Below are 9042 nucleotides of genomic sequence, written 5' to 3'. Positions count from 1 at the left end.
ATCACTATACAATGCATATGTAGCATGCTCATTAGTACCTCTATTCCTATTTCTATTCCTGCTCTTTTTATAGCCCCACAATGTTCCCTAAAACAAATACAAGAATCATAGAATCATAAAAACAAATAGGTTGGAAAAGACCCTTAAGATCATCAAGTCCAACCACCAACTACCACTAAACTACATCCCTGGGCATCACATCCACACGTCTCTTAAATACCTCCTGGATGGTGACTCCAGTTCCTTGGGTAACCTGTTCTAACGCCAAACCATCCCTTCCATTAAGAAATTCTTCCTGATATCCAGTCTACACCACTCCTGGCACAATTTGAGGCTGTTTCCTCACATCCTATCCCTTTTCACCCGAGAAAAGAGACTGATACCCACCTTGCTTGCAATCTCTTTTCAGGTAGTTGTAGAGAGCAATGAGGTCTCCCCTCAGGCACCTTTTCTCCAGACTAAACAACCCAATTTCCCTCCAACACTCCGCATATGTCTTTCCTAGTCCCTTAACCAGCTTAATTCCTCTTGTCTGAATACATTCCAGCAACTCAATATCATTCTTATAATGAGAAGCTCAAAAGTAAACACAGTTCCTGAGGTGTAGTCTTACCAGCAGCAAGTACAGAGGGACAATCGCTTCCATAGTCCTGCTGGCCATACTATTTCTGATTCAGGCCAGGATGCCACTGGCCTTCTGGGCCACCTGGGAACACTACTGGATTGTGTTCAGCCAGCTATTGACCAGACACCCCCCAAATCCTTTTCTGCTGGGCAACTTTCCAGTCACTCTTCTCCAACCCTTAGAGGCAAAATATCCTTCATATATCTTCTGCCCTGAAGTAAACCTTCTACATTCCATACAATCTCCTTTGTCACCAGAAGTCCTATTAAAATTTAATTTCTTCTGTAGGCTACTGTTCTTCTCTTCTAGACATCATATTTCTTATTTTAGACCAGCTGCTTAAATGTTGCTAATGGTTTCCCCTTATTGAGCACCTGATGTATAAACAAAGGTCTTCTGTACAAAACAAAGTCGAATTATCATCTTTGATCAGATTGTTTGGATCAGGTTCAGCTGACAGCTACAGAGTTGTTTTTCCACCCCTATGCATTTTCAACATGCTGCAAATCCCTTATGCTTGTGGGATTTCTTGTTTGTTTGCTTAGGTTTCTTCAAAGGTTAACTTCTTCAAAGATTAGTGTTGAAAAGAAAGGAATGCAGCAAATTTCCCAGATCCTGAGGAGCAAAGCATATGTGTTGCTGGCAGAATATGAATGCTAAGAAACACCTTGGATGCCATCAAGCTAAAAGCATAAGGGCTGTGAAGTCAAAGAGTGTATCCACAGGAAAACAGTGAAGCTGAAGCTGTTAGGCCATTGAGCATATGGTGCACATGTGAAACAGATCTTCAAGATCAAAGGTTAAAAGTTATTTTTTAACTCATGTAAACAGTTCTTTTGTGCTTCCACAGTGCCTTTTGTCTAAGGATGCTAAAGCGCTTTTGTAGCTTGGGGGACCATTACCTTATCTAGCAATCAGGGACACTAATGTGCAGAGAGTTGAGGTGCAAAGCCAAGTCACGCAATCAGAAAGTAAGGGCTGGCAACAGTGGAGACTGCTCCTTTTTCTGTGGACCTTGTTTTTATAGCAACAAAGATCTAATTTTAAAGGGGACAAATACTTTGTTATTAGCATATTAATTAATGGACTAACCCATCCTATAGACAAAAAGACCAGCAAAATGTGACTCTGTAGCGAAATCCCTGTGATTTCCCAAAAGGGAGACTAATAACTACCCAGGCTAGGAAGTATCATTATTCCCATTTTAGAGATGAGATACTCAACATTCAGTCCTGTGTTCTAATGAATGAACATTTGCAACAATTATGTATTTACAGTCCTGCTCTGTCCACCTTTTTAAGATCACAAATACTGAAACACATGAAGCTAGACAATGCAGCAACATTTATTTATTTATTTAAATCTGGGCCTTACTGCAGACTCTGATTGACTTTCTGAGCCCTAAGTATCAAATCTCCCACTGGGAAGTTGTACGTTGCTGTACTGAAGCAGTCAGTATGAAAGAAACTCTTTACTGGTTACAGAGCCTGACAACAGCAATCCAAAAATGTTTTGTCCAACGTATAAGTGCTCGAGGTTCAAATTCAATTTATGCTTTTAAGTGTTTACATATTTCTTCATTTGCCCTCATCAGGCAGGAATGAAACTAGAAATAGCATAATACTACTGTATGGATAGATCATATTGCTTTTGCAGTATTTCATACCCTGGAACTGAAATATGAAGTGGTTCTTTCTTTGATCTAGAAAGTCTGAATAACACCTAGAGTACCAAAGTACAGGAAAGGGCATGATGGAATGCATTCATTTTGCCAGTGCCTGTGATTTTAAATGAATCACACTAAACAGAAGCAGATGTTTGGAAAATAGGCAAAGTTATTGGCAAAGACTGTAGTATGAACTGCTTTAGAAGAGTGCCTGTGCCTGATTTGCAATATTTGGATAGGCATCTGTGAGATAACATTTAATTAAATAAGTAAAGTTTACAAAGGAATCTCAAGTATTTTTGTTGTTGTTGTTGTTGTTTTATTTTTTTGTTTCTATGAAGGTCTGATTTTCAAGTATCTTTTCTTCCTGGCATGAAGACCCTCAGCTTATAAAACATAGTGAATAGAAACTCTGTGGGAAATAGTCTCTGGGAAAAAAAAGATTGGGGATATTTGAAATGTTGTTATGCTGATTTTGAAAACCACTTTTTTTATTTGAGCTTCTGAACATTTTAAGCCTTTTAAAACATAAATATTGGAAACAAAAAAAAAAGATTTTCCAGTTGAAAAAGAAGGCTTCATTATGAAAACATTAAATTCAGCTGTCATAACCTCGTATTTTTTTTTCACAGACTTTTACTGAGTCAGTTTATGAAAAGCTGTTCTTTCTCACTAGCATGGATGGTTACAGTAAATTAGCTTTTTCTAATGAACAATGTTACTTCAGAAAATTCATAAGCAGTTTTAAGGATTGTGTTTAAAAGCAATGCAGTATTCCTCAGATGAGGGCCTGGCAGCACATACTGCTTGTTGGTAATGAACACTTCATCACCTGGTGGTAGCTAGCTTTTATCAATAACTGCCAAAGGTATGGATCAGCAAGACCAGCACAGAAAAAAAGGTGCTGATGCAGGTATCCTGAGTAGGAGGCCTGACCATGTAAGATAAAGAGGAGATAACATGATTTATTTCTATTTTTATTTTTATTATTTTTATTTTCATTTATTTTTTTATTTTTTTACGTGGGATGGAATTGCTGGAGGCATCAATTAACAACACGGATGTACGCACAGAGAAGCACATTCCTCATGGATGCAAATGACTCAAGAAATAATTTACAAGGCAAGCTGTTTATTTCTATATTGTCCCCATCAAAGTAAAATTTAAAAGTTCCTGATCAGGTTAGTAAGCTGGTTCTCAATGCCTACTGACAGCTTCCTGGCACTTCCTACCAGCTGTATCTGCACTATACTGCTGATGCAGTGTATTTTTTTAGGTGGCTGGGAACTGAACAGCGATGGGATTGCTATGGAAAATCTATTAACATCGCTGTGTACTGACTGTATGTGTGTTATGGTCTAGGATCCAGGAGCCATGGAGATGCCAATGGCTTGTTTAAGAGATGCAGTATTAATAAAAGATTAAGTATTCTTGTTTAGATGTCTGACAAGCAGGGATATTTGCTCTAGATAGTAAAAAGCATATTCTGACAAGAAAATACGATACTTAAACCAATAAATCAATACTTCCTTTAATCCACGTTTGCCAAATTGCTACTTCTAAGCTTCTGACTTATTTGTTTCCTCCATTGGGCTCTTTTTCCCTTGCAGATCAAAGTTCACTCAGATTAAAAACTTGCTTGTAACAGATTTGCAACTCAGAGACATCTACATCCTTTTTTTAACCTGGATTAAGTACAGCCTGGAACAGGATTTCCTGTTAAAAAAGCAGTTGCAGTGATCGAGATCAGCTGTTGAACAGCTGGCAAAGACAAGGACAAATGGCCTTGTGGATCAGACACTGGCGTGATTCTCAGACCAAGATACTGTACCTTGCTCTTTTAAAGACTTTCTGTATGCCTTCAGTCAAATTAGTTAACTGTTTTAGGTCTGCCATGGGAAAGAGTGATATTACTTGTCTAATTCTCTTGGGAATTAGTGATGCTGAGGAAAACAAACACCTAAATGGCTAGATAGCTCCAATCAAAAATTTTAGGGCTACAAAGGTGGTGAAGGGCCTAGAAGGGAAGACATATGACGAGTGGCTGAGGTCACTAGGCCAGTTCAGCCTGGAAAAGAGGAGGCTGAGGGGAGCCCTCATGGCGGCCCACAGCTTCCTTACAGTGGGGAGTAGAGGGGCAGGTGCCGATCTGTTCTCTTTAGTGACCAGCAATAGGACCTGTGGGAATGATGTCAAGCTGCAACAGGGGAGGTTCAGGCTAGACATCAGGAAGAGGTTCTTCACCAAGAGGTTGATCAGACACTGGAACAGGCTCCCCAGGTCATGGCGCCAAACCTGTCAGAGTTTAAGATGTGTTTGAACTGTACTCTTTGTATTATGGTCTGAATTTTTGGGTAGACCTGTGTGGAGCCAGGAGTTGGACTCGATGATCCTTGCAGGTCCCTTCCAACTCAGGATATTCTATGATTCTGTGATTCTATGATTCTGTATCTGCCCTCATACATACCTCAGTGCTACAAAGACAACAATGCTTTCACAGATGCCTTTCTGCAACGTTAGTTTTCTAAATGTTTCTCCAGCTTTTCTTTGGAGAATATTCCAAGCTTTGCCTATTGCTCATTTATATCAGATTATAAATCAGTTTGCAGCTAGTTGTAACAGCCATTTAATTTAATTTAATTTATTTATTTTTTTCTCTATCTATTTTCAAAAGCAGAAAATGAACTCCTTAGAATTTTCAGCTAGTCAGCAGTCCTTCTGATTCTTTTTGAACCTTTTGTCTGTAGGCATTGTTAAACATTTGCTATGGTTCTTGGATATTTCAGTAGTGAGTTGCTCCTCCCTAGAATAAATATGACACATACAAAATTAGATGTACCCTCACACTGCTCCCTCACTGAAGGTAACAATCTCTTGGACACTTTTCCTATTGCAGAGTCATTTGCAATTCGCAGGATTTTTTTTTTTTTTTCCCCATAGCAAAGTCTCCTGGAAAGGCAGTAGGAAATAACTCCAGGCCAGATCTCCATTCAAAATTTTCACTTATTTATTTTCAAGTGGGAGCCACCAGGACTCTAAGGGTAGGACATTTCCTATCCTTTTTGTTTGTTTGTTTGTTTGATGCACATGTGAAAGGGAGAAGGAGGAAAAGAGAGTGTAGTTTTAAAGTACATTTCAAATATTGCCGAAGCAAAAACTTCAGTAAATATTGCTTGCATGAAAACAGAATGAATGTACACAAAGACAAAATATCCCACAGAAGACCTATACAAAGTAGGTGACATTTTTGTATAAAGCCAAATAAATAGTCATGTTTATGTATTCAAAACTGTAAATCCAGTGTGCCCTTCAGTTTACCTCCTAAAATATGCAGGGAGAGCAAAACTTGGCTGCTAAAAATCCATAATCACAGGAATACTTGCTTCATTCCGATGGAGCCTTACATCTGCTCCTATGCTTGCTACCCTATAAGTGCCATTAGGATTATCTTTCCTAAAGGTGTCAGGGTCCCCAGTGAACATGACCTCAATGTAATTTTGTAGGTTGGTTTTTTTTGGCCTGCAGTTGCAAAAGAGTGCTTCAGGTGTCACTGTGACACCCCTACCCAGTGTCACACTTTCTAGCAATACCACTCTACATTGCACAATTAGAGTTATTATGAGTGTGTGATAAAAGAGGTGCAGGATCCTTCCCCTACAGGAAGGATTAACCTACCTGGATGGTTGGAAATTGTAATAGCAGCATGTAAGAGAATGGATTTTTCATGTCTCAAAAGGCTGATGTTCTATTGTATAAAGTGTTAGAGTATAAACTGAAAGGGTTTAATGCTATGCTTCTTGTTTTTTTCACAGCTATGCCATCTGAAGACTCTTAAGGTGCATTTTGTTCTCCGACCTTCTTGCTTTTAACAGCAATATTTAATTACCCATTCTTTTTACATTGTTATTTTTTCTGAAATTATACTTGAATAAAAGATTCAGAAAATACAGTTGAAAGAGTATACACAATAGAGTTGCACTGTACTACATAGCTTAACCAACACAGTACTTATACTGATACTTGTCTAAATATAGCAGAATTGCTCTTTAATCAAAGCCAACAGACCTCTACTCTCTGGTAGAGCAGTCTCCCAGTGTTTCTCTTTAGGTCTGTTAAAATTAGCTCAGAAAAAAAAAAAAAATCTGTTCAGAGAAGCCTTTAAGTTTCAGTAGGAAAATTTCAACAGACTTTGAAAATGGTGAAAATAATTTTCTAAAACTGTCTTTAGAAATTGGGGGTGGGGGGCATGGGGAGTTCTAAATAATTAAAATCCAAAACGGATTATTTTGATTTTTAGTATGTTCTAATTGTGATCATTATTTTGTTTGGATTGTATAGTACTAACACAATTGAAATTAAAAATGTTGACTGGATTCCCCCCCTCCACACTTTTTTTTTTTTTTTTAAACAGATATGTTCCTTTCATTATTTGTCTTTTAAGAGCAAGATTATACTTTGAATTATTAACATTTTCCCTCTGAGGAAAACTGCTTTCTATTAACTGCAATCTTCACCTGCAGAGTTTATAAATTTCATGAAAAAGAAACTTCTCCCCTTAGGGAGTTTTTGTCCCTGTCTCTGATATGTTATCATCCAGGTTCTCAAGTGCTGTATGAGTTCAATTCTCCCTGTTGTATTCAGTTGTCTGAATATCTTTCTACTTTCAAACATGCCTTATAATTCCTTTCCTTTCTTTAAACCTCAGTCTCTCAGTCTTGTGCCATGGCTTTTTTTTTTTTCTTTCTTTTTTTATTTTTTCTTTTCCCACTTGGGCTGCTTTACTATTCTGTTGATGCAAAGAAATCTCCTTTCCCTTGTATCGTCTGAGTACCTTCTAGTTTTACACGAATAGTTCCTAAAACTGTGAACAGAACAAATTACAAATAATAGGTTGAGGATGGCCTAGGTTTATGGTATTGGCTTCAAACCAGTTGGAAAGAGGAGAAATAACAAGAAAACTGTAACAGGCCATCAAAGACTGGCAGGGTGAATGCATAAATTCTCAATACCTCATGTCCAAAAGTGTTAGCTGCTGCTGTCAAAAATACTAAAGAGAGGGAGGAAGATAATGGTGAAATGTTCTCTGTCAATGAAGTTAATGACAGAAGAGTGCCCTGACAGCAAAAAAGGCCAATGGCATCCAGGGATGCACTAATGGCAACACTGACAGTAGATCAAGTGAGGGGAGTGGTGTTACCTCTCAGCACTTCTTCAGTTACATCTAGAAGACTGTGTACAGCCCTTGCTCTCCAATACATGAAAGACATGGATAAACTCAAACAAGTTGGATGGAAGACTGCCCTGGAAGTTATGAGGTTGGAGCGGGGAGACTGAGGGAGCTTGGTTTGTTCAGCCTGGAGAAGAGATGGTGAAACAGATGCTGAATTATATCCCTCCTACACGTACAAGGAGGTTATCGAGAAGATGGTGCTAGGCTACTCACAGTGGTACATGACGGGAGGACGAGATATAATAGACATAAATTGAAAGAGGAGAGGTTCAGCCTGGGAGTAAGGGAAAACTTTTTCTCCATGAGGATAGGCAATCAGTCAGCTAGGATTGCTCCAGGAGGCTGACCAGTCCCCATCCATGCAGATTTTTAAGGCCTGGCTGGACAAAGTCACCAGGCCTACCTGAGGGCTGACTCTCTCCCAGGGTGGCCAGACCTCTCTAGACAGCAAGGGGCTGTCATCATTAGATGTGACTGCATCTTCCTTAGTGTGTTCATTCTGTTGTGCATGTGCATGTCAGGTTTTAGAAAGGCTAGTTGGATTCTGCTCCCCTAAATTCCCCCACCGATGAATGCCCAAAACGCGATACACTTGAATCTAGTTTTCCTCTTAATTTTTGCCAATAAGAGGAAGATAAGGAGTAGTGAAAACAGGTATGAGAAGACGAATATTCTGGGATCAATAAATTACTCTGCTTTACTTTAGAGGAAGCTTGGTTTTGATATATCAGAGTGTCATCCTGATAGAGCATTTGAGTATTTTGTTTAAAACCTACTCTCTTCTTGTATTGCTGTTATTTTTACACATTTTCTGTTCTAGGTGTTTACATAAAATTGAAGGACATAAATATTGACATGAGCAGAAAAGCTCTCCTTGTGCTTATACTCTAACAGAATTTCTGCAAAGGCTTAGGTATAAAATCTAGTGTTCACTTCTGAGCACTTCTAACCTGCTTTCCCATGACTTCAAAGACATAAGAAATACCTTTACCTTTTAAGTGTAATGAACATCTCTTATTGTAGTTGAATTAAAACAGTAGAAGGAATTATCTGTTATTGAGGTTCATTTTAAAAAATGATCTTTTCAATACACCTGGTCAAAGATGACTGGCCATATTTTCTGTTGTTATCCATCGGTATAGTTGTACCAATTTCACTTAGTAAGATCTGACCAGACCTCAACTGAAACACTCTTCAAACAGTAGTTGGAGAGTGGATGTTGTACAATACTCCAGAGAGAAAAAAAATAAAAAAAAAATCTGCAGAAAGAAGGTTCCTGAATATTAGTCATTCTCTACTGGATGTCTGGTCTTACAAGAAAAGCTTGATTTCTGCCTCGGTGACAATGCACTCTGCTACCACAGGCAAATTAAGTAATGGACATTGTGAACCAGACCGCTGCTATTTATTTCAAAAAAGCTACCTAGTGATAAGGGTATATATCACCGAGCATCTTTTCTTTCCTTATTGCTCAGCTCCACAGTCTTGGATTTATGTAACAGCAGTACTGAGACCACACCT

The sequence above is a fragment of the Anas acuta genome, chromosome 1, assembly GCF_963932015.1.
Source record: "Anas acuta chromosome 1, bAnaAcu1.1, whole genome shotgun sequence".
NCBI classification, from domain to species: domain Eukaryota; kingdom Metazoa; phylum Chordata; class Aves; order Anseriformes; family Anatidae; genus Anas; species Anas acuta.
The sequence above is the reverse complement of the archived record's forward strand: the minus strand, read 5'-3'. Positions refer to the sequence as shown.